Source organism: Eucalyptus grandis, chromosome 8 (genome assembly GCF_016545825.1).
Source record: "Eucalyptus grandis isolate ANBG69807.140 chromosome 8, ASM1654582v1, whole genome shotgun sequence".
NCBI classification, from domain to species: Eukaryota; Viridiplantae; Streptophyta; class Magnoliopsida; order Myrtales; family Myrtaceae; genus Eucalyptus; species Eucalyptus grandis.
In genome coordinates, this window is record NC_052619.1 from 8000718 (window position 1) to 8026717 (window position 26000).

General features: G+C 41.0%; 1 pseudogene; it reads left to right on the plus strand.

The window, feature by feature from the left end:
- The first annotated feature begins 291 nt into the window (after nucleotides 1–291).
- On the plus strand, nucleotides 292–26000 carry LOC104416129 (annotated as a pseudogene).

Below are 26000 nucleotides of genomic sequence, written 5' to 3' on the forward strand. Positions count from 1 at the left end.
AGCCGCTCTTCAATTTATAGTTTCTTAGGAATGCTCTGATGGTCTGGGTTATCCGGTTCATGACATTCATAGATGCAGTTTGCATTAAGGTGGAATATGTGGTTTTTTGAGAGGGTCCCAATTGTGCTGCGCATGCTTGTTGTCTACTCATAGAACCAATCAACACACATCAAACTTGTAATGTGATCAAAATCATCAAAAACCCCGTACATTTAGAATTATAAACATGAATAGATAACGCAATTGTTGATATTTAGAGGTGATTTATCAGAAAAGAATCAAGATGGAGAAATGGCGGAAATAACAATTCTGGTGGCAGAGGAGTGGGAGAGGAGGATGAAGCTGGAGGTTGAAGAAGGAGGTGTAAATGATTGAAGGGAATGAAGATGAAAATCCGGCCACAAAAATCTCAAATAAATCCAGTCTCGTTGACGAGTTTGACGAGAGCTTGCTCGTGGACGAATCTGAGTTTGAAGGGATCGAAGAGAAAAATCCGACCACAAAAACCTCTAATAAATCTAATTTCATTGTCGAGATCAGGGAGAGCTTGCTCGAGGACGAATATAAGTTTAATCATTGAGGACGACAAGCTAATGGCTTACACTTTTGAGCTTCATCTTTCACCGCTGCCATGCTTGACCATGAGCATGAGATCAAGGTCTCAAATCAAGCACGAGCGTTAGATCTCAGATTACTCATGCTCGATCTAGGGTTATGATCAGTTTGAAGGGATCGAAGTGTTGGAATATAATATATTGGAGGAAATGTATGTAACACTGTCTGTAATAACTAGGAAAATAAAAACTTAGAGAAAGTAGTAACAACTTTAATCATGACCAATTGAATGAGGACCCAAATGCAAGTGAAGAGTACATCAATGCAAACCCGATAGAGACTAGCAAAATTACTATAAAATTATAATAAAATTGAATAGGAGGTGAGATATGGTCAACAAAATTTCTTTAAGGTGATTAGTTTCTATCAACGGTCCTAAGCAGCTCCATGAAAGCATCTCTATGAACTATGCCTTGTATGATAAAACACCTTGAACCCGTTTGAATTAGTATTGTACAACTAGAACTCTATCGAACACTTTTCAAAATTAGCACACTTAGAGAAAATTGAAGTAAAGAGATGAGAATTTTTGTTGTTGTATGAATAAAGAATAGTAGTTCAAGTTAATTTATAGAGTTTGAGAAGTCACGTACTAAAAAGATACATAAACTCAAGAGATGTGAATTCAGCACACTTAGAGAAAATTGAAGTGAAGATATGAGAGTTTTTGTTTTTGAATGAATAAAGAATAGTTCAAATCAATTTATAGAGTTTGAGAAATCATGTATTGAAAAGATACATAAATTCAAGAGATATAGAATTCAAGAGAGATATGGACTCAAAAGATATACGAATAAAAGAGATATACGAATTCAAGAGTTGTATGAATAAAAGAGATGTATCTTGTTTTGATCACTTTCATTGATCTATTAACCCACCATAATTACAACACGAAGAGAACAATCTGGCCACAAGAACCTCTAATAAAGCTAGTGTCATTGTCAAGACCAACAAGAGATCAAGGACAAATTAGAGTTTGAGCATTGAGGACAATAGAGGGGAGGGAGGCGAGCTAGTGGCTTACACCTCTAAGCTTCGTCTTCCATCATCACCATGCTCGACCATGAGCATCATGAGATCATGGTCTCAAATCGAGCATGAGTATAAGATCCCGAATTGCTTGTGCTCGATTTAGGGCCCAAAAATTGGCTCCATCTGATGAAGAAGGTGCTAGAGTTGCTGTCAAGGGCAATGGTGGATGAGGTTGAGGGCATCATGGGGGGGAGACAGTAAGGGACTTCGGAGGAGGAGAGAGTAAGATGGAGACGTGAGGAAGACGATGAAAAAAAAGGAGAAAAAAAGAAAAAAATAACAAAAAGAAAAAGAGAAAAAGAAAGAATTTTATTTTTTAAAAAAGCATTTGCTGGAAAAATATCCTTGACTATATATAAGATTTGACTTTTAATATACCTTTACCTGAGATTAAGTTGATCATCTCATATACTAATTTGAGACAAAATCCATTGTATGACCTCTTTTAAAAAAAATTAACTTTAGGCTCTTATTTAAAAATTTTCCCTTAATCTCAGTAATAAGTGTATAATAACTCCTCCACACTATCCATGGCTCTTATTTAAAGCCACACTCCCCAATCTTCCTCATGCATTGCTAAGACCTATCTCTCTCTGCCTTTTCCCTCCATTTGCTTTTGGAACTCCAAGTTCTCGTCCTTTGTTATTCTTCAGGAAACCCCCTAACCTGAAGAAGACACATAGGAAACCTCCGAAACTGCAAAAATCTCTTCTTTTCTGCAAGAAATGACCGACAACAAGAACAGTTAAGTCCACAAAACCCAGATCAAATAGTCTCGTCTCAGTCGAACCTTGAAGCCAAGACTCGGACAGAACATCAAACCACAACCTCCCAAACTTTGCACTTGTCAGTGAGACTCAAGTACGTGAAGCTTGGCTTCCGCTACCTCATCTCCAGCGCTGCGTATTTACTTCTCGTGTCACTCCTGGCATCTCCTCGGCCCACCTCTCCACCCTCACGGCCCGAGACCTGGCCCAAATCTGGGACCAACTCAGGTATAGCCTAAGCACTATCGTGCTCTGCTCAACCTTCATGGTGTTTCTGGTCACACTCTACTTCACGACCTTATGATTTTATTTGTATGTTGATGGGCCTAAGTTGGCCCGTCCGTCCATGTTGGGCCTAAAAGCCTGGCCCGCTAAATAAGGGCCCATGTATGAAGAGGTCTTACGTTGGGGTTATGACTTTTGGGGGAACGTATTACGTTGAAGAGTTATGTCTCTTGGAGGAGACGTATTTAAGAGAGAAAAGAAAAGAGAGGAACGTACCTTTTCAACGTACGTCGGTCTCTCTCTCTCTCTCAAAATAAGAAAACTGAAAAGAATACGCTCTGTTTCTCCCCCTAATAGCAACAGCACGCTCCTCGGTAGAACGGGATCAGTTTTTTCTTCCTCAAATCAACGTTGATGTTTAATCTGTGGACAATAATGTACGCTCGATTCCGTGGTGTGTCTTTGATCGGTGATACATGTTCTTCCTGGGCTCGTTTTCTGCATTCATTTTAGGGGTTCGATTTAGTGTCAAATCCGTTTTAGGGAATTAGTAATTCTCTACATTGGTATTAGAGCCGTAGTTAATGTTTCCTGATCCCCTTTTTATGATATTGAATTTCTTTTTATTGAAATTTCGAGAAAAGTGCTGCCGGTCGATCGGGGATGAAAAAAATCCCGACACCCGATTCTGTATGCCCCGTTTTTGTTTTTCTATAAGTCAAATATTTTTTTCTAAAAGCGTAGGATCAAAGCCCTCGTCGAGATGGGAAAAATGACTGGTGGATCACCACCGGGGACCGCCGAACATGCCACCACGCACGGCCAAATCGAACGGGGGTCATTGCAAGTGCCGATTTAGTCCCCCACAGGCGCGTGCCACACACGCGCCGGCTGACGTCAGCTAGGCACGAGCGTGGCACGTGTCGGTAGATTTGTTCGATCGGCCCGACCGATCCATCCGGTCCAACCTGACCCGTTCGGTCCGACTCGACCATCCGTTGACCTCGACCCGGTTGACTGTTGACCGTTGACCTAACCGTTGACTGTTGACTTGACCGTTGACCGTTGACTTTGACCGTTAACAAAAAAAAAGAAAAAGGAATGTGTTTCTTTTTCCAATTAAGTCTATGTGGATTATATGTAATCCCTTATTTGTTTTGTATTTGTTGCAGGAACAATGCCTCCCCTTAGGTTGCGCACACCTATTCGAGCAATTACCGATGAACAAAAGGAAAGACTTTCTAAGTTGATAGCTGAGTTGACTGATCATCGATGGGAGAATGGCGACTTAATTAATCACGTTCTTGAAGTAAACGGGAAAATACAAAAGGTCATATGGAATGGTCGTCCCATGCCACAGTCTGAGATGATGCGATTTTTCATGAACACTCTTCCACAAGAATGGCAAGGAGTGTTGAATCGCTTATGAGAAGTCAACAGAGCTGCTTTGTATAGGAGAATTGTGATGGCTTTTATAGATGATTATTACTGGATTGTTACAAGGGAAAAGATCAAGAAATTGAACAAAAGAGGATCTTTCCCAGTTCGTATATTGACTTGGTGTTAGATATTTTGGTTGGTCTTTATTTGGTGTGCTTTGTGTGCATCTTATGCAATGTTTTCTACCTAGTTGTTGTTGGTGTGGCAACTGATATGTTAGTTGTTTGATATCAAATACTATTTGCTTTATGTTATTATTAACTGTTGTGGGTAGTTCATTGAAATTTTTGTAATTTCAAAGAATTTATTTTGCATAGAATGTTATATTAATAATAACTCCAAGTTAGGATTATGGATGATGATTGGAAACATAGTGACCTCTTGATTCTAAAATCTAATTTGAAATTATTCATTAATATGATGATTTTATGCAAAATAGATGCATAAATGATAGGCATTAATAATTCGTGCATATGTGTTTGATATGTTCAGATCGATGACTTTAGCAACTAAGAACACAATTGCTGATTTGAACAAAGAAGACAAAATGAACGGCGAGAATTGTGAAATATTGAATATGAAAATTCAATATGTGCTTGAAAAGTAAAAAGCACTAGAAGCTCTTGATCATGTTATGGAAGAAATTGAGGATGCTATGTGCCATCTTGAGGTAGCAGAGGACTGCCTCAAGGCATTTGAGAAGGAAACACATATTTGCTATATTGCTTCCAGCTCAGAAGAAACTTCGAGCTCTAAGCGCAAGCGTATTGATTCGTTCAATATGTGGAAATGTAAGTGATCAAGTCCTTTTTGAAAGAAACCAAAAGCTAACCAACATAGGAGAGGAAAATGTCATCGAGTGAAGAGTATTTCAAGAGTGAAGTGTTACAACTATGACTAGATGGGTCACTACGCTCGCGATTGTCACGAGTCAAAGAAGGTACTTACCCCTTGTGCTCTTAAGAACTTTGCTAATGTGTCAAGTTTTGTATTCTTAACTGAATTTAATCCTTTGTGGACTATAGATTCGGGAGCAACAGACTATGTAGTGAAGGATAGAGAATCCTTCGTGGAATTTCGACGAGTACCGACTGGAACTAAGTTGATCTATGTAGGAAATAACTCAAAAGCTGAAGTTAAAGGGATTGACACCTGCTAATTGAACATGCGTGATGGACACACTTTGTTCCTACATGATGTTTTATATGTTTCGGAGATTCGTTGAAATTTAGTGTCTATTTTGGTGTTGGTTAAGCTTTGTTTTAGTGTGAACTTCCATAATAGAGGTGTAGATTTGTATTTGGATACAAACTACTATGGTTGTAGTCATTTTCTAGATGGTTTTATTGTACTAAATGTTGACTATAGTAATGCCAATATTTGTTATTCCATTTTCACGTCTCCTAATTCATATGATAATGATGTGAGTGTATGGCATGCTAGACTTGGTCACATTGGCCAATAACGTATGAATAGACTAGCCAAAGATGGCTTGTTAGGCAATATTGAAAAAGTCGATTTGTCCATATGTGAGCATTGCCTAGCAGGGAAAACGATAAGAAAACCATTTGAAAAAGGTAAAAGAGCTGAATTTCCTTTGCAATTAATCCATTCTGACGTTTGTGGTCTGATGAATGTAAGAGGAAGGCATGGGGCTGTTTATTTCATCACATTTATAGATGATTATACTCGATTCAGACATGTCTATTTGATTTCTCATAAATCTGAAGCATTGAGTTGTTTCAAAAGATTTATGAACTTGGTAGAAAATCAATTAGATAAAAAAATAAAATTATTGAGATCCAATCGAGGTCGAGAATATTTATCTGATGAGTTCAGAAAATTATGTGATGAAAAAGGAATAGAAAGATAGTTGTCTATTCCATATACTGCTCAACAAAATGGTGTTGCGGAAAGAAGAAACAGAACCGTACTGGAAATGCTTAGGTCCATGATGGTGCATGTTAACTTACCTATCACTTTTTGGAGTGATGCGTTGTTAACTGCTGCCTATATACTTAACCGGGTGCCTTTCAAATTAGTTACTTCCACTCCATATGAGTTATGGACAGGTAGAAAACCAGACTTAAGTTTTCTTAAGCCATGGGGTTGTGCTGCCTATACTCATGAGCCCTCTTACAATTTTAGGAAATTGGGTCCCAGAGAAAAGAAGAGTATTTTCATAAGATACTCCAAACACTTGAAAGTGTATGTGTTCATAGGTAAGCAGGAAAGTGGGAGTATAACTGAATTTGAATCACGGGATGTCACATTCTTAGAGAATGAATTTCCTAAAAAGGGCGAAATAGGTGAAGATTACTCCCTATTTGAAACCTTGGATCAAGATAATGATATTAGTGGAATTCGTCCAAGTGGGAGTAACATGATAAGTGATGAATTTAATTCAACCCACTCTCGATTACAACCACATGATGAGATGATATCGTCATTATCTAATTTGAGTGGGAGCATGATGGAGAATGATGTGCAAAGTGTACAATCTCCCATATGGCGAACAAGTCGCAAAAGTATTCCCCATCAATGTTTTAACATTGAAGGGGAAACTTTCATGGTTGCTGTACAAGATGAAGACGAGCCAAGAAATTTTAATGAGGCTCTAAATTGCCCTTATAAGGAAAAATGGATTCATGCAATGGAAGAGGAGATGGAGTCAATGAAGTCAAACCAAGTTTGGGAACCGGTTAATCTTCCAAAAGGACACAAAGCTATTGGGAACAAGTGGGTTCTTAAAATAAAGCGTAAAGCTGATGACTCGATAGAAAGGCATAAGGCTCGCCTTGTGGTGAAAGGGTATAATCAACAGGAAGGAATTGATTATGAAGAAACATTTTCTCTTGTAGTGAGATTTACCTCGATTCACATTATTCTGACAATAGTGGCTAGTATGGATCTTGAGTTACATCAGATGGATGTAAAGACTGCTTTCCTCAATGGAGAATTAGATGAAGAAATATATATGGAACAACCTGCTAGTTTCATTATAGAAGGCCAAGAAGGAAAGATATGTCAACTTTTTAGATCGATATACGGCCTTAAGCAGTCATCGAGACAATGGTATATACGTTTTCATAATGCCATAATGGCATATGATTTTACAATGATAGTGAGGATCATTGTGTATATATCAAAAGATCCAAAGATCAATTTGTGATCATATCATTATATGTTGATGATATAATAATTGCCGGAAGTAATATGGAGTTTGTTAATACTGTGAAGAGTTGGTTATCTTCCAACTTTGAGATGAAATACATGGGTGATGATGTATACATTCTTGGAGTTGAGATTTCAAGAAATCGTTCAAAGAGATCATTGTCTCTTTCGCAAGAAACATACATAAATAGGGTTCTTGAATGATTTTGTATGCAGGATTGTAAACCCATAGATACTCCTATTACAAAAGGCGAAGGATTGAGCCACAGATTGTGTCCAAGGACTCCATAAGAGAAGGAACAAATGCAACATGTTCCTTATACTAGTGCTGTTGGGAGCTTGATGTACGTTATGATGTGTACAAGACCTGACATATGTTTTGCAGTTGGAATGTTGAGTAGATACCAATCCAATCCAGGTCAAGCATATTGAAAAGCCGTTAAGAGAATATTGAGGTATCTAAAGGGAACTACTGATTATATGTTGAGTTATCAAGAAAATGATCTGCAACTCGAAGGCTATTCACATGCCGATTGGGGAAGAGATTTAGATGAAAAGAAATATACCTCTGGATTTGTTTTCTTACTGAATAATGGCGCCATTTGTTGGAGCAGTAAGAAACAAACGTGTATAGCCTTATCCATGATGGAAGTTGAGTTCATGGCATTATCAGCAGCAATACAAGAAAGTGTTTGGCTTAAGAGATTTTTGGATCATTTAGGTATTATTGAGAATGCTGCATACTCATTGTTGGTTAACTATGATAGCCAAGCAGCAATAGAGTACACCAAATATCCAAAAAATCATGGCAAGACTAAACATATAGATACAAAGTATAATTTTGTCAAGAATATAGTTGCACGAAAAGATGTGAACTTACAGTACATGTTACGCATATAATGATAGCAAATCCTATGACAAAGCCAATACCTAGAGATGTGTTTTGTGGTTATGTGAAATCTCTAGGATTGCGTAGAGGCTGATGTACTGAATATTGTAATTTCCCTAAGTGTTCACATTTGATGAATTTGTGTTTTCATCATTAATGCCTATGAATCTTTATTTGACCTTTATGCATCTTAATGCTTAGTGCATTACATTAAGTTGAGAAAGTATGTCGGACAAATATAAGATTAGCCCACTCACACGGGTAATCACCTCTATTTACTATGTGATAAATAGAGATGAGACGATTTTTAAGCTTATTATGTAGGTGATAATCGAGAGCTCAAGCTTAAAATATATATGTCGTCTTGACTAAGTGTTAAGATGAGAATATAATATTTACTATGTCCGAAAGTAAAATAACCCACATATTTTACTTTATCTGTCTATGATGCTAGATATGAGTTCTGATGAATTTTGTGTATGAGTAGATATGTGAACTCAAGTTAGACATTGCGTATGTTTGAATTATCATCTGTGTGGTATTAAAGGTGTAGACATACACTCCATGGGAAATGAGTTAATACTGTAATACGTATTTCATACTACGTATGCATGAGACGACCAATAAGAGTGGCAAAAGTTTGATCTCAACTTTTATGCCACGTGAGACTCTTGAGGAAAAGAGTTCCTCGATTTAGTGCCCTCATGACTTTTACCTATTCTCAAGATTTTTATTCAGTGATTGCTATCTTAGGATGTTGCCAATGATCATGAATTGATTCGTGATGGGACATTCCTAGAAAAGCAAGCTGAACTGAAATTGAGAGTTTGAATGAAAGAGGAAGATCGAATGTGGAGAATCACATTCTAAGTTTTGTATTCACTAGTCGAGCAATTATGACTGTCTTTGGGATAATCGTAATTGTGAATACAATATATCATTATTTGAAAGTAGATCAAGAGAGAGATAAATGTGATCGATCGATCTAGGGTATTGCATACTAACTCTACTCAAAGTGTGATGCCCATTATGAGCTGCTATATATTCCTAACAGATATATGATAACAATCTCTCAAAGTATGCTGGTCGCACGGATTATTCACCGGTATGAATGTTGTAGAGAGGTAAAGAGGATCCTGTTCAGCCCACCATGTGCGAGTGGGAGATGATGGTTTTATTTGTATGTTGATGGGCCTAAGTTGGCCATTCGCCCATGTTGGTCCTAAAAGCCTGGCCCACTAAATAAGGGCCCATGTATGAAGAGGTGTTACGTTGAGGGGTTATGATTTTTGAGGGAACGTATTACGTTGAAGAGTTACGTCTCTTGGAGGAGACGTATTTAAGAGAGAAAAGAAAAGAGAGGAACGTACCTTTTCAACGTACGTCAGTCTCTCTCTCTCTCAAAATAAGAAAATAGAAAAGAATACGCTCTGTTTTTCTCCCCCTAATAGCAACAGCATGCTCCTCGGTAGAACGGGATCAATTTTTTCTTCCTCAAATCAACGTTGGTGTTTAATCTGTGGACAATAAGGTACGCTCGATTCCGTGGTGTGTCTTTGATCGGTGATGCATGTTCTTCTTGGGCTCGTCTTCCGCATTCGTTTTAGGGGTTCGATTTAGTGTTGAATCCGTTTTAGGGAATCAGTAATTCCCTACACGACCCAACCTAGAAATGTCTACCTTGTTGACCTCGCCAGCTACAACGCTCACCCGGCTCAAATATGCACTTGTGAGACCTTCATGGAGCTATCAGAGCTCACGACCGCCTTCACTGAGGAGAACCTCACTTTACAGTGGCAGATCCTTGAGCGGTCTGGGCTCGCTTAGCAAACATATTTTCTTGAGGCCCTGCTTCGATTCCCCTCGTCCTCATGCATGGCAGAAGCATGGGCGGAGGCTGAGGCCATCATGTTTGGGCCGCTAACCAATTGCTAGCCAAGACTAGGTTAAGGCTAGGGGTGTGTAAAAGAACTGCAGCCCACCTAAACTGCCTGGAATCGGTGGCTCTTAGGGAAATCGGTTTGGTTTTCAGTTCTAATTTATGGGGGCCAGTGGGTACTAATCCGGTTCCCGATTCCATGGGTGGATCCACCCATCCGCCCACCCAAACCGGACCCATTTTATTATAATAATATATTATTTTTTAATATTATTTTTTTAAATTACCAAATTTGAAATTTAGGGCTCCAATCTCTCGCTTCACCGCTCTCCTACTAGGCTACTCCATCCGGTCTCTCTCAGTTTGAACTCTCCCCCCGCTCTTTCTACCTCTCCAATTCACCTCTAAATATGCTCATCTCCCTTCGAGTCCTAGTTCGGAAGTAGTTGGCTTGGCAAAACGGTGATCGATTCTCCTTTCCTCCCTCGAACTTGAACTCTTTGTCCACACCGTAGCCATCCTTGTTGCCACCTCTTCATTCATTGTCACCGTCGTCCTCATTGTTGCTGGGCTCATCCACTTACTTTTATGTCGCCGCTGTTGGATGACAAGCTTCATGTCAGCTTGGAGCTCATCCACCTTTCCCTTTCGTTGGTGGTTTTGTTGCTTGGGGTTTAGCAATCTGGCAATGTTTCCTCACTTCTATTGCGGGGCTTCTTTTGTCAAACCATTCACTTATGCTTTTGTGTTTGTTCAAGTTCACACGAACGCTGTTTCGTGTGGAGCTTGACTTTGGCTCAAATTTGATGTGTGAAGAGCTGGTTTCTCTATCGTTTCATGGGCGATTTGTAACTCGAGTTTAATGATTTTTCCTCCATGTGTGTCATGTGTTTTGGCCACTACTGTCGAGTGTTGGCTATGGAGGGTAAATCAATGGTGGGTTTTTATCTTTAGTAGCTTTGAGATGTAGATAGTACATAAGAGAGAGAGAGAGAGAGAGAGAGAGAGAGAGAGAGAGAGAGAGAGAGTCATTTTCCTTTTGAGTTGGTCTTTGTTGTTTCGTATGGAGCTTGACTTTGGCTCAAGTTTGATGTATGAAGAGTTGGTTTCTCCATCGTTTCATGGGTGATCTGGCACTCATCTTTTGCTCAGACTGGTTCCAAATATCCACCTGGGAATCGAACCAACTGGTGGTCCGGTTCCCGGGTGGATCCATGCAATTAATTGGCAATTCCCAATTCTAATTTTTCAAAACTAATCCTTAACAAGCGGTTCCTAGTTCTAGGCTGGGAATCGCCCACCTGGACCATGCATACCTCTAGTCAAGGCCAAGGACAAAGGGATCCTCATTGTGAACTATAGCTTATTCAACCCGACTCCATCATTATCAGCAATGATCATGAACCACTACAAGCTTCAAGTGAATTTCTTAGGTTACAATCTTTATGGCTCAGGTTGCGGTGCTAGTTTGATTTCTACCGACCTTGCTAAGAAGTTATAACAAGTTTGGTCTTTTTTCTCCTCTCCTTTTCTATTCTTCAAAGTATAAGTTTGATAATAAGAACTTTTTATGAACAGCATCCTTAGCGCTATCCAAGCAAACAAGGAATGAAAACTCTCATCGTCAAAGGAATTTCTAAATATAAGTTGGGCAATGTTTACACCTAAATTTTAATTAGATTTTTAGGCCTTAATTTCTCTTTTAATCCTTATAATAAAAAAAAAAAACAGCAACAGGCTGCTAGGGGCTGGGCCTTTGCACCGAGCCCATTTTTCTTTCCCTTTTTCCCCCTTCACGCGGGCCCAGGCCAAGCCCTTTTTTCCCTAGATCTGGCCTAGCTTCTTTCTTCCTTCTTCTTCTTCTTCCTTCTTCTTTATCCTCACTCCTTCCTTCTCTGCTTCTGTAGGCCACGTGCAGCGACGAGGACGCGCTCAAGGACAGCTTACGACAAAGAGGGGAAGAGTAGATTGGTAGTAGACAGGACGCGCAAGTGGGGCGGCCGAGGAGACGCTGGTTTGGCCACACCTAAGGTCGATCGGTGTGTGAGGGCCGATGCTTGAACCTTTGTCGATTGGCCTCCTCCTTGCCTAAAAATAGGGGGGCACCGCCTCTGTCGATGAACACATAGAAGCCAACAAGCTTAGAGAGATCCCCTGAGAGACTTCAGGGGAACTCAAAGAGCAAGCAAGGCAAAGAGGGCTTGTGAGCTTAAACGACCTGGAGAGAGAAGGGAGACTGGAGGAAGGCCCAAGCGAGATTTGCTTGAGGAGTCTAGATCCAAAGATCAGATTTGAAGATCCGAGAGTGAGGGGCAGCAGAAGGGCCAAATTTGACCTTGCTGGATCAGATCTAGGAGTCGCCATCGCCTGCCGCTGCAAATTTCACCAACCCCGACAACCTCCAACCGGCATCCCCGAAGACGATGACCGTCCCCTGACCTCCTGCTTGTTGTCTCGCTGCCGAGTAAGCCAAGCTCTTGATTGCCTGGCTTACGCAAGCTCCGCCCGCCCACTGCCCTCACAGCTCTAAGTCACCGTGGGATCCAAGTTTGTTGCAGCATAGCCTAACGCCACTGATGTCGTTACGGTAAGCATAACGTTGACGTTGTTCGACCCTTATGCCGACCCTGGTAACACCAAGCCACTGTTGCTCACCTCGACACCCCCCCTCAGTCACCAGTGCCATGCCACCACAACTCGTTCCTGCAAACCCCAACGACGCCCCCTCCTTGGAAACCCTAGCCACCACAATCGCCCTTCTAGCGTTGTTGCCATCAACCCTTCTAGCGTTCGCCACGTTGCCGTCATTAGGTCGACAACGATCCAATTGTCCCTCCTTGGCGCCGCGAAGAAGCATTGGAGGAGAGAGTTGCAAAATTAGCTCGAGTCGAGTCGGACGCGGGTCGTCGTCTGAGTAGGGATCCGTTCAGGTGTGGACTGAGTAGGGTTTCGGTTGGTTCGGGCCAACTAAGCCCGTCGCACATGGGCAACTTGCATGGGCTTAAGAGTGGGCGGCCCTCTTTTTTTTTTAAAATTTCGCGGGCCTTGATTAAAACATCCAAGAGAAAAGGAATCCTGGGCTGGGCCCGCATTTTAGGCCCGCCTAAGATTGCTGCCGCCGATCTAGGTTAGACCCAACTAGGGATTCGACACTGTTTACTTTTATATTATAATAAAAAATATCTATAAAAAATCAAAAATTATTTTCCAGAAAATAAAAATATCTTATATTTTCCCAAAAAATGCCAAAAAAGTTAGAAAAAGCCAAAAATGACCAAAGAAAAATCCAAAAATGTTTTTCCTCCACAAATGCATGGAAAACACCTCAAAAATCTAAAAAGTCTTAGGGTTTAAATAACATTAGGTACCAAAAGGGCATTAGTGATTAACTAGTGTAATCAAATCCTTGAATCGAGTTTCTCTGGTTGTGTAGGAGCGAGTATTTCTCCCAATATTTTGCTTGGGTTTCTAATCAGTATTTCTCCCAATTAGTGGCAACTTCGTTTTAAAATTAACTTACAGGTTAAAAACTTGGATTATTAAGTCGTAAATTGGTGGACTTGAGAGAGTTCGGGTTTAGCTTAATAGACTTAGCCAAACCATTAGCCTCCACCGGCGCCTGCCTTGATCGAGCACCGAAAAAAGAGGTCGCAACAGCTTGGTGACTCCGCCGGGGACATTTTGAGGACTTAGGCCATTTTTTCTTGTTTAAGCAACCTCACTGACTTGTTTTTGTTTTTGTTTATGTAGGGTTAGTAGCTTATAGTTTTTTTTTTATTCCGTGAAAATAAATGTTTTGTGAGCATAAACTGTTGTACATGCTTTACTGTTTTATCACTACACATGACACACACAACCCGGCCGCCGGACTTGGGTTGCCATAAGATATTTAGGATGGTGTTAAGAAAGATATGGCCTCGAACGCAAGACTATGATGTAGAGGTTGCCTTTTTTCTCCCTCAATTTCTTTAGTCGAGGTTAAGGGGGTATGATGTCAACGCGAGACTATGATAGGTAGACTCCCCCTTAATTTCTCTAAACCTTCTTGGTTAGAAATCGAGCCGCACATATCATGTGTATGTCTATGTGACTGTCATCAATTTTCTCGCGTGAAGTAAGTTTTTTTTTTGTGTACTTTGCCATTCACTTACCTTCTTGTATATATTAAGCAGTCCATGATTAGTCTAGGATTTGATACAATGGTCATTTAAATTTGGAAGTAATTGTCATAAAGTATTAAAAAAATAAAAACAAAACAAAACTTTGGCAAATGAAATTACTTTCAATTGGTGTTTTTTCCTCAAGCATGTTACAAACTTCTTTTCCACAAGAATTTTCATTTGCTTCAAAAAGGGATAGAAGTCTTTTTCAAAATTTGTTGCAATTCTTGCTTTCTTCGCCTGTCAAATTGAATAACTTTTTAGTCTATACTAACATGTCACATGCCTTTTTTCAATACATGCTTAGGAAATCCTCTACATGTACAAAATTTTCATAAATAAACAAAAGGGTAGGATTAGGTCGTCATCATGGACCGACTCGCTATTTATGCCTTGTATTTACACATGTTTGTTTATCCATAGCCAGGGTAATCATGGAACGTCAACGTTCGCTGATCCAGACTCGTTCAAAAGCAAGAACAAGAATAGCCGAAGAGAACGTACCAAGCCGTGTCATGGTCATGGCAAGCGAAATGAAGCAAGTTTTCAATGTGCTTCAACAACTCTTAAAGCAGATAGACTTAATCTAGGGCAAACTTACTCCAACTCTAGCCTCATCCGAGGTATTGTTACAATCATCCACTAGAGGTGATCAAGATAGAGATATCGACAATAACATGCTCAAATCAGACGATGATTTGTACCAAACCGCGATTGAGAAAGCTAAACTAGATAGTTTGTTTAAAACCGAGCATGACAAACATCTCAAAAAGCTTAAGGAAAGGTTGAAACAACTACAAGGCCTCCAAGATCCTACTTTGACGGACCTCTCCATTTATTCTAAGGTTAAAATGCCGGAAAAATTCAAAGTGCCTGAGTTTGAGAAATATGATGGCACGACTTGCCCAAGGGCTCATTTGCAAATATACTTGGTTCAAATGACCCAATACGTTAATAATGCACCATTAATGATCCAGTTGTTCCAATCAAGTCTAGTAGGCCCTACCTTGAGGTGGTACATCACGAAGAACATGAACCTCCTCGAAACATGGAGTGAAGTGAGTGAGGCATTCCTCAAATAGTATAAGTTCATAATGGACATTACCCCTTCTTGTGAGGATCTTGAGCGTACCAAAAAGAAAAAAGCATGAATTGTTCAAAGAATATGCTATTAGATGGAGGAATTTGGCAGCCCAAATTAGTCCTGAACCAACCAATTTTGAGCGGAGAAAGATGTTTATCAAAACCCTCCCCTACGAGTACGGCAATCGAATCGTAACCACAATCGTTGAATCGTTTAATAAACTCATTCTAGTAGGGGAGCAAATAGAGATAGGGTTGAGGGATGGTTCTTTCACTGAACCTGTACCTGCGAGCAAGAGACTCAACATGAAGAAAGAACCCTTGGTGGATGTTAATGTGACCCACACCGCAAACACCAGTCATCCCCCGTCCATTCAGATAAGCACAAGACAACAACAAACCACCAGCCGTCAACCGTTCCAGTGTTACAATAATATGGGACAATTTACTCCACTTCCTAGATCACCATCATAGGTACTGGCAATCCTTTAGAAGAAGAACCTCTTTTCGATCGAGCCAAAACGACCCAACGTCAAAAGCTTTTCCAACTATGACCCATCGAAGATATGGAACTATCACTTAGGATAAGTGGGGCACTCGATCGATGAGTGCTTTGCCCTTAGGAATCGAATCCAGAACTTGTTAGACACTAAAGCTTTCTCATTTCAAAGCACTGAACCAAATGTCCAGAGCAATCTGCTCCTTGACCACATCGACAAAGTAAATGCGGTATTCAGTTCTGAATTCAGTCAGATAAGAAACGTCAAGGCACATATCACTGACATTTATCAAGGGCTAGTAGAGGCTAGGTATTGTTCAGGCAATGAAGTATCACCCTTAGCAACAAAGAAAGAAGGGCTAGATGACATGACCGCTATGTTTGGAGACCTTTTTGTAGGTGCCATCGAGGAGGAACAACTAGAAGAAACGGGCGATGATTTCTCGTTCACCTAGCTTTAATGTCAAGTCGATGAACTAAGCGGGACAGTACACCACTTAACGGGAAATTTTGCTCAAGCTACTTGTGCATTCCGCTCTCGTCGCAATGAAGAGTTAGCGGCCAAAATAAATGAAGAAGACCCTATTGACACGATCTGGCAAGAGGATTGACTACCCTAGTCCTCATGCAACATGTAGCCATATTCGCCTCCTCCTAAATTGATGGCCACTATTTTTCCCATCCTTCTAGAGTAAGGAATGATCTCTAAGGAACTGAGACGCCCTGCCTCCGAATACTTCCCTGATTATGATCCATCCAAGTATTATGACTACCATTCGAGGGAGTTGAGGCACTCATTAAATGACTATATTGTTTTGAAAAACAAGGTTCAGGATCTTTTGGATGCTGGGGTATTCACGTTTCGCTCTCCATGGCTATGTTATGGCAAAGATGATCTTCTCGTGGTATCAAGCACCCGTACCATGTTCCCTGAACATGCTAAGGAGACGCGTAGAGGAAAGGCAATCATGGACACTTTGGACCAATCGAGTGGTAAATTTGACTAATATGTCAACTATTCAATCTCCTAAGGTTTCTGTGACCATTATCAGAGCATCGTCTCTAATGGATGGGGAGGCTTGGATGATATGAAATTCACAAAGCTGGGAGCACAAGGAGGCACGATTGGTGACTAGTATGAAGGATCAATAGGGGAAATGGGTGCCGGCCCGCTCAACTAGAACCATTTTTAATTTCCTTGCATATTTTCCTACGTGGGAACCTATACATCTTTCTAGCTCGTTTTGTTTTCAACATCAATTCCGCTTGAGGAACTAACTTTTGAAATCACTCTTCCAAAATGTAAATCCACCTATTACTATATAAAGCTGAAAACATTCTGAGGGCATGAAAAGACATACCAAACCAGCCCATTGATGATATCCAGCCGGGAAATGAAAGAAGAAATCTTAGGCCTGGGTTTCCTCATGCTTCCTCCCCCCAAAGAAGTATACTTTTGAAAACAAAAAATATTTCACTACCAAAAGTTTTGTCAAAACATGATGTTAAATTTAATCCTGTTTATTTACTTCGTGTCTCAAAATACCATCCCCTTTGACTTAATACGACAGGGGGCATTTGAAAATGGCATGTTATGACACCCTTTCAAGAAAGCAGGGGCAAACAGAAAGGATTATCTCCCTTCTCGTTTGGTGAGCCACCCCCGGTAGCTCTATGCACTCTACCTCGCTCCTGCACAACTTCGTCTCAAGCCGAAGCAATATATTCTTTGCACAACGTGCCTTAACAACTAGATGCTACGATTTCATTAATGGGATTTCCAGCTTCGACAAGCCATGAAACACAAAGAAGAAATTTCCTCTCTTCCTTTGAATTGTCTACTATCAACAAGTAGAAAATCTAGACAGTTGAGAAGTGATTGCCATCAGAAAATTGGAGGCTTTGATTGTCCATCTCAAATTTCATGGAAGCTTGAGATACATAACTTTACCCAATATTGCTAATGTTCATATAAGATAGAAGAAACATTTCACATAAGAAAGGCGTTGAAGATGAATCAACGACCATCAATCTTGCACACTTGGCCACAAATGAGGAAGGCCCATTAAAGGAGACGTTGAATTGTGTCGAGACAAAGAGGCCATCATTGACATTCAAATATCCCTAAGAGTCAGCAAATACAAACTCTAGAGAAGGGTAATTCCGTATCGTTTGCAATTCTCCCTCTCTTTGAACTCGCTTTTGACATATTTTCTCTATGGGCAGGAAGCATCGGGATTCAAGAGCCAAACTTGATGGTTAGGTTTGGCAAATCAATACTGGCCAAGCTAGTACATGGAAATGACCCGTATCAAATTCACTTGACTTCGTGTAAAAGGACGTGTCATCTAGGAGCCAATTCAGAGAATGATTGACCTAACGAAGCAAGGGACGTATGACTTTGTGTCCATCTCTCACTTCAGGTCCATCCAATCATCTGCAAACTAGTGAAGAGTAAGGTTGTATCGCTTCCAGTTATTCAACTCCTGAAAGAGTTCATGGCTAACACATTCCCTCTTGTCTGTTGCAGGATCACCTAATCGTCAAAGATGCGGAAAAGGAATCAATGATAAGCATGTCAGACCCTAATAGCTCTCCTAAGTAAAATGGCTTCTCAAGTATCGCCAAAGCAAATGACAGAAACCCTTATGGCCTCAATTCATACTTAATTTTGGCCCTGTTGATTGATCCATTTTCATCTTCTCTCCTGCAGGGGCAAAAGCAGAAGCTCTCATTAGATCAATGATCAAATTCCCAACCTCGGCTGATCCTTCTTGTGTCATTTCCCTACTTAATAAGGACAACCCATCTACACCCATTTGTGAATAACCCTTTGTGAATAACTCCTTTGATGTTCAAAACTTAACATATTTGAAAATACAATTTTGTTGATAAAGCATTTTGAGCAAATTCAATCATTTGTGCAAAATCTTTCACATTTAAAACCCTCCATGCCTTTTCCAAATTGATTTTGCATGATGATTTTGTCTGCCTAAATCACTTTCCACTAAGGATTATCAGAATAGATACCTAAATGAAGAATACAAGATTGATCGAACATGCTAGATGAGGCACATCAGGACGATGAAAGGCCAGCCATATCCTACACATAGTCCCCCATTTATAAACTTGTGAGATGAGTGCAGAAGATTCTATGATTGCAAGGTAAAGAGTTCTCTTGCAAATGGTACGATAACCAAAATAGTGAAAGGCATTTCATTGCTCACCCCCTTTGAGCCCTTACACTGGTGAAGTTTCTGTCCTACCCCCTATCAAGAACCACCCCACACTGGGGAAAATTGGTGGCGAGACAACATCGCAAGGTGAGAAGAGGGATAGAAATTTTCCTGCTCACACTTGCATCAATCTTGAAATGTCTTTATTGCGTATGAACACTCATGTTAATTTAAGTGCCCTAGAATGACAAAGAGCAATTCTTTCTCTATGCATTTGTATTCATTGTACAACCCAAATGAGTTTGTAATTGTTACCCTCACATTGAGACAAAGAAAGAGTTATTGCCATTCAAGCAGCATAACCCCAAGTGCCAAAGCGCCAACTGAAGATGAAGACTCAAGAGTCTAACAACAATGTTTTGCTAGAAGTTGCCTAGGCCAGTTCCTAAAACAACAAAAAATTAGGGGCATAAAAAAGCAGTGTACCTAGTAAAAGTAAGGTCAATGCCCATAAATGGAAAATTGGAATAAAAACTAGGGGCATGAATCTTACCAAAAAAAAAAAAAACTAGGGGCATGAAAAAGCAGTGTTCCTGGTAAAAGCAAGGCAAATACCCCCTAGACAAAAAAATACAGCCAAGAAAAGTTGATGTATGGTTCAATTAATAGAGCCTCCATCTGACAGTGCGAAGAAAGACTAGTGACAAATGCCAAGGCATTTACCAACTCTCACCCTATTACACACGAGTCAAGCTTAAATCGAGTCCCATTGTAAAAGTCTCTTATACTAGGGCACTTCAATTAACGTCGGATTTCATATGTTTCTAAGCATCGCTTGAAGAAGTACAAGTAAGATTATTCTATCTCTTTTCATAGGATTCATGACTTGTAAACCCGGAGATGATCGTGAGGCATATTTTTCATAAAGCTGTGACCTTGATAGCCCCGTTTGATAAGCCGTTGAACAAGCCTACATTATAGTCCCAGCAAAGGCCTCACATTGGTAAAATTGTACTGCTTGCGAGAATACTTGGACCCTTGCTGACATGATGATAGTGAGATAGTGTGGTCCTTATAAATCATGCATCAATAGTCAGGATAGCCTTTTCCATGAGAATGAGTGGAAAGTCCTTTCAGACTGAAAGTCCCTCATTTGGCATGCTCAAGACATCTACATTCTAAATGAAGGTTGTCTTTCAAAATATTCCCCAATGGAATTCGGATGATGCAAGACTAACAAAATTGTCATGCATGAATCACATTTAAATTCATGAATTTATAGCACATATAATCATGTGTACATACTATGCAAATAGCAGACATACTCTCAGAGATCAAAGATATCACTAGATAAACATATCCCTATCCCCATTTGTCTTTGGGTATCTACCACTATCTAAGTACTCTCTTATCGACAATCGACTTGTTCAAGCTTTTTCAGAGTTTAGATACTTGTGACTGTCTAGGTATCCCCTTGTCTTTGAGTATCGGCCCCGTTCGGATACTCGCTCTTCTTGAAACTCGGCTTATTCGAGTTGTCCTCATAGTTTGAATGCCCGCAACTGACCAAGTATCCCACTACCTTTGAGCGTCTTCCATTGTCTAGTACCTGCCACCATCCAGGTACTCCATTTTCATGACACTCAACCTGCCCGAGTTGTCCTTAAAATTGTATCCTTGAATACTAGTAGCCATTCAAGTATTCCACTACTTCGTGTGCCTGCGGCTACCCAAGTATGTTTCTTATCATCATGACACTTAAACCTGCTCGAATGGTCCCATATTGTATCATTAATTACTTGTGTTCATCCAAGTATTCTAGTACTTTGTCCACCTATGGCTATCCAGGTGTTACGGCCCTTTTGAGTGCCTGCAACCATCTAGGTAAGTCTAGTGCCACATTCAAGTTTATAATACCAGGAGGTGGGAGACCTTCATGAATATGCGAGGCACGTCCTCGATATTCCCATTACCAAGAGGAGAGAGACTTTCACGAATATGCTAGGTACGTCCTCAATATTCCCTCTACTAGGAGGTGAGAGACCTTCACAAATAGCCAAGGCACGTTCTCAATATTCCTAACTACCAGGAGGTAGGAGACCTTCACGAATATCCCAAGTACATCCTCAATATTCCTATTACCAGGAGGTGAGAAACCTTCACGAATATCCCAAGTACGTCCTCCATATTCCATCTACTAGGAGAACTTAAAAAATGACTAAGTATTCTCCAGAGTTTATACTTGTGATCATCCAGGTACCCCTTGATACCTGCAAACGTCCAGGTATCCTCAAAGAGTTCACAATTATGATCATCCAAGTACCCCTTCAATGCTTGCGAATGTCCAAGCACCCTTTAGATTTAGTACTTGTGATCATCCAAGTACCCATTCAATACCTGCAACAACCAGGTATCCTCCAGGTTAGTACTTATTAATATCCAATTACTCTTTTAATGCTTGTGAATGTCCAAGTATCTCTTGAAGAAACAGATGCCCTGAGGAAGGTCAGTGTATCCTCTGAGAAAGGTCGGGTACCATTCGGTGTCCTTGATGAATATTAGGCACCAATAAACAAATGCCGTGAGAAAAGTCGGTGCATCTCCCGAGAAAGATTGAGTTCCAATCAGTGTCTTTGACAGAGAATTAGGCACCCCACAATCGATATCTTTGATAGAGGATTAGGCACCCCACAACCGGTGTCCTTGACAGAGGATCAGGCACCCCCCAATTAGTGTCCTTGATAGAGGATCAGACACCCCCCAACCAGTGTCCTTGATAGAGGATCAGGTGCCCCACAAATAGATGCTCTGAGAAAGGTTAGCGCATCCCCTGAGAAAGGTCAGGTCACGAACTGGTGTCTTTGACAGAGATCAAACACCCAAGAAACAGATTCCCTAAGAAAGGTCAGCGTATCCCCTGAGAAAAGTTGGGTGACCAACCGGTGTCCTTGACAGAGATCAAACACCCAACAAACAGATGCCGTAAGAAAGGTTGGCAAATCTCCCAAGAAAAGTCGAGTATCAATCGGTGTCCTTGACAAAGATCAAACACCCAATGAACAAATGCCCTGAGAAAGGTCGACGCATCTCCCGAGAAAAGTCGGATACCAACCGGTGTCCTTGATAGAGATTAGTAACCAACAAACAGATGCCCTGTGAAAGGTCACACATCCCTCGAGAAAGGTCGCGTACCATCCGGTGTCCTTGATAGAGGATCAGGAACCCCCAAAACGGTGTTCTTGATAGAGGATCAAGCACCCCACATCTGGTATCCTTGATAGAGGATTAGGCACCTCACAACCGGTGTCTTTGATAGAGGATCAGACACCCCACAAACAGATGCATTAAGAAAGGTCGGTACATCTCCCGAGAAAAGTCAGGTAAACACTTATTGCTCTAATAGGCAACCAAAGAATGGTTCGCATCCTGGAAAGGCAATTTCTCGTCAAGGTGATCAAAGAAATGTTTGGGTCTTAAAGAAATCACTTATTGCTCTAACAGGCGACCGAAAAATGGTTCGGCTCCTGAAAAAAGCAATTTTCCATCAAGGCAACTGAAAAAAAAGTTCCGATCTTGGAAAAGCAACCTCCTTACGTCACTAGGTAAGATGATACCCTGATACTTACCAAACTCGGGATTCACACCCTATCTCACTCATTCCTAGTAAGTAACTACATGTATATTCTTATCTGCCTTAGTATGTGTATTGTTATATTCCTCATTTTCTGCATAGGATACTAGGTTCCAAATAAAATATAATCTATTGCATATGCATGGACAAAATTTAGGTATTGATTTGTTTTTTAATGCAACCTCTGTGAGCTCACCTTCAAAGAAGGGCAACTATTGACACCTAAATTTTAATTAGATTTTTAGGCCTTAATCTCTCTTTTAATCCTTATAATAAATAACAAAAGCAACATAAAAATAAATATAAATAAATATAAATAAATAAAAACAAATAAAAAAGACCCAAAAAAAGCAAAGAAGGCCCAACCCTTTTTTTCCCCAGATCCAGCCCGGCTTCTTTCTTCCTTCTTCCTTCTTCTTCTTCCTTGCTCTTTCCTTCTCCGCCTCTATAGGCGACGCGCAGCGACGACGACGTGCTCGAAGACAGCCTACGACGAAGATAAGAAGAGTAGATTGGTATTAGAAGGGACGTATAAGTGGGGCGGCTGAGGAGACATAGGTTTGGCCACACCTAAGGTCGGTCGGCCAAACCTCCATTGACCGGCCTCCTCCTCGCCTATAAATAGGGGGGCACCACCTCTATCGAGGAACACACAGAAACCATCGAGTTTAGAAAGATCCCCTAAGAGACTTTAGGGGAACTCAAAGAGCGAGTAAGGCAGAGAGGGGTCATGAGCTTAAACAACCTCCCACTGAGAGACATTGGCGGAGGCTAGTGGCAAGTGAACTTGGAGAGAGAAGGGAGATCGGAGGAAGGCCCAAGCGAGATATGGGTGAGAAACCGAGATGCAAAGACCAGATCTGAAGATTCAAGAGCGAGGGGCGGTAGAAGGGCCAGATTTGACCTTGCTGGATCAGATTTGGGAGTCGTCGTCGCCTGCCATTGCAATTCTGCCAACCTCAACAACGTCCAGTTGGCATCCTTGAAGATGGTGAGCATCCCCTTGACCTCCTGCTTGTTGTCCCACTACCGAGTAGGCCAAGCCCACGATCGCCTAGCTTACGCAAGCTCCGTCCACTGATTACCCTCATAGCCTTGAGCCATCGCGGGATCTAGCTTTGTCGTAGCATAGCCCCATGCTGCCAATGTCATTACAGTAAGCCCAACGCTGATGTTGTTCGACCCCTATGCCGACCCTAGTAACACCGAGCCACCATTGCTCACCTCGACGCCCCCCTCAGTCACCAGTGCTGTGCCACCGCTACCCGTTCTTGCAGACCTCGACATCGTCCCCTTTGTGGAAACCCTAGCCATCGCCATCACCTGTCGTGTCGTTGCCATCAACCTTACCATCACCCGTCACGTCGCCATCGCCAGGTCGCCAACGATCCATCTGTTCTCAACGCCATGAAGAAGCATTAGAGGAGAGAGTTGCGAAATTAGGTTGAACCAGGTCGGACGCGGGTCGTCGTTCGGGTAGGGATCCATTCGGGTGTGGACCAGGTAGAGTTTCGGTCGATCTAGGCCGACCAAGCCCCGTCGCACATGGGTTGCTCGCATGGGCTTAGGAGTGACCAGCCCGTTTGTTTTTTTCTTTTTATTTCGTGGGCCTTGATTAAATCATCCAAAAGAAAAGGAATCTGGCCGGGCCCGTATTTCGAGCCCACTCGGCTCGTCGCCGCCGATCCGGGTCGACCCAACCCGGATCCGACCCCGTTCATTTTTGTTAATAATAATAAAAATAAAAATAATAAAAAATAATAATAATAATAATAAATATTTTTAATAAAAATCAAAAACTATTTTCCATAAAATAAAAATATCTCATATTTTCCTAAAAAAGGCCAAAAAAGTCAAAAAAAATTCCAAAAATGTTTTTCCTCCATAAATGCATGGAAAACCCCTAAAAAATCTATAAAGTCTAAGGGTTTAAACAAGATTAAGTACGAGAAGGGCATTACTGATTAACTAGTGTAATCAAGTCCCCAAACCTAGTTTCTCTAATTGCGCAGGAGTGAGTATTTCTCATAATATTTCGTTTGTGTTTCTAATTGACCCACCCCAAATTGATTAGTGACAACTCCGTTTTAAAATTAACTTACAGGTTGAAAACTTGGATTATTAAGTCATGAATTAGTGGACTAGAGAGAGTTTAGGTTAAGTTTAATAGACTTAGCCTAACCATTAGCCTCCACTGGCGCCCGCCCTGATCGGGCGCTGAAAAAAGAGGTCACGACAGGCAAGACGAATTTTATTAGGTTCACTAGTTAATAGCATGCCATCTTATGTTGAAACTGTGTCTTGTAATTTAAAAACATTTCATTAAAAAGAAAAAAACCAACTTTTTTTAGGTGGTGCCCCTAGTAAAACTTTAATTAATTTCTTTCCTTAGCTTACACTTAGGTTGGTGTGAAAGAAGGAGTTTGTGAGTGGTTTGAACTCGGAATCCTCGAAACCTAGATGACATCGAACAAGGATATAGCTTTGCACATTCTCAATTTACTATGAGTTCTATCTACTAGGTACAAAAGTTTCTATGTTTTCTTACTGGGAAATTAAATGCTGGTTTGACGAAAATGAAACTTGCGTCTAATCTTATTACTTCTTTCGTGAATCAATCACCAGGTACACCATAACTCTTATGCCTTAGTAGTGAGCATCAAGAACATCACCCTCAATTAGTACTTTGGCAATGATTGGTCGAGGCTCATGTCGATGCTCATCTTGAACTGCCCCTTCCGGATGGGCGGTGCAATGATCCTCCTCTCCAACTAGTCTTCCGACCATTGCTGCTCCAAGTATCAACTCATCCACATTGTATGCATTCACAAAGGCTTGGATGACAAAAGCTATAACTGCCTATTCCAGTGAGATGATAAGAAGAAGAAGATCAGCTTATCAATCTCCAAGGACTTGATGGCGGTTGCCAGGGAAGCCCTGAAGACCAACATCACGACCCTTGGCCCATTAGTGCTCCCGATCTCAGAGCAGCTCTTGTTCTTCACCACCTCGGTCATGAGGAAGATGTTCAAGATGAAGATTAGGCTGTACACTCCTGACTTTAAGATGGCCTTCAAGCATTTTTGCATCCATGCTGGAGGCCAAGCTATTCTTGATGAGGTACAAAAGAACCTTGAGCTCACTAATTGGCACATGGAGCCATCAAGAATGACTCTATTTTGATTTGGAAGCACGTCAAGTAGCCCATTGTGGTACAAATTGGCCTATTATGAGGCCAAAGGAAGGATTAGGAAAGGCGATAGGACATGGCAGATCGCTTTCAGGTCTGGATTTAAGTGCAAAGGTGCAATTTGTCATGCATTGAGGACCGTCGACTGAGCGAAGGAGAAGAATCCATGGATGGACGAGATTCATGAGTTCCCCCATCCATGTTCTAAAAGCGGCATCCATTAGATCTACCAAGAAATAA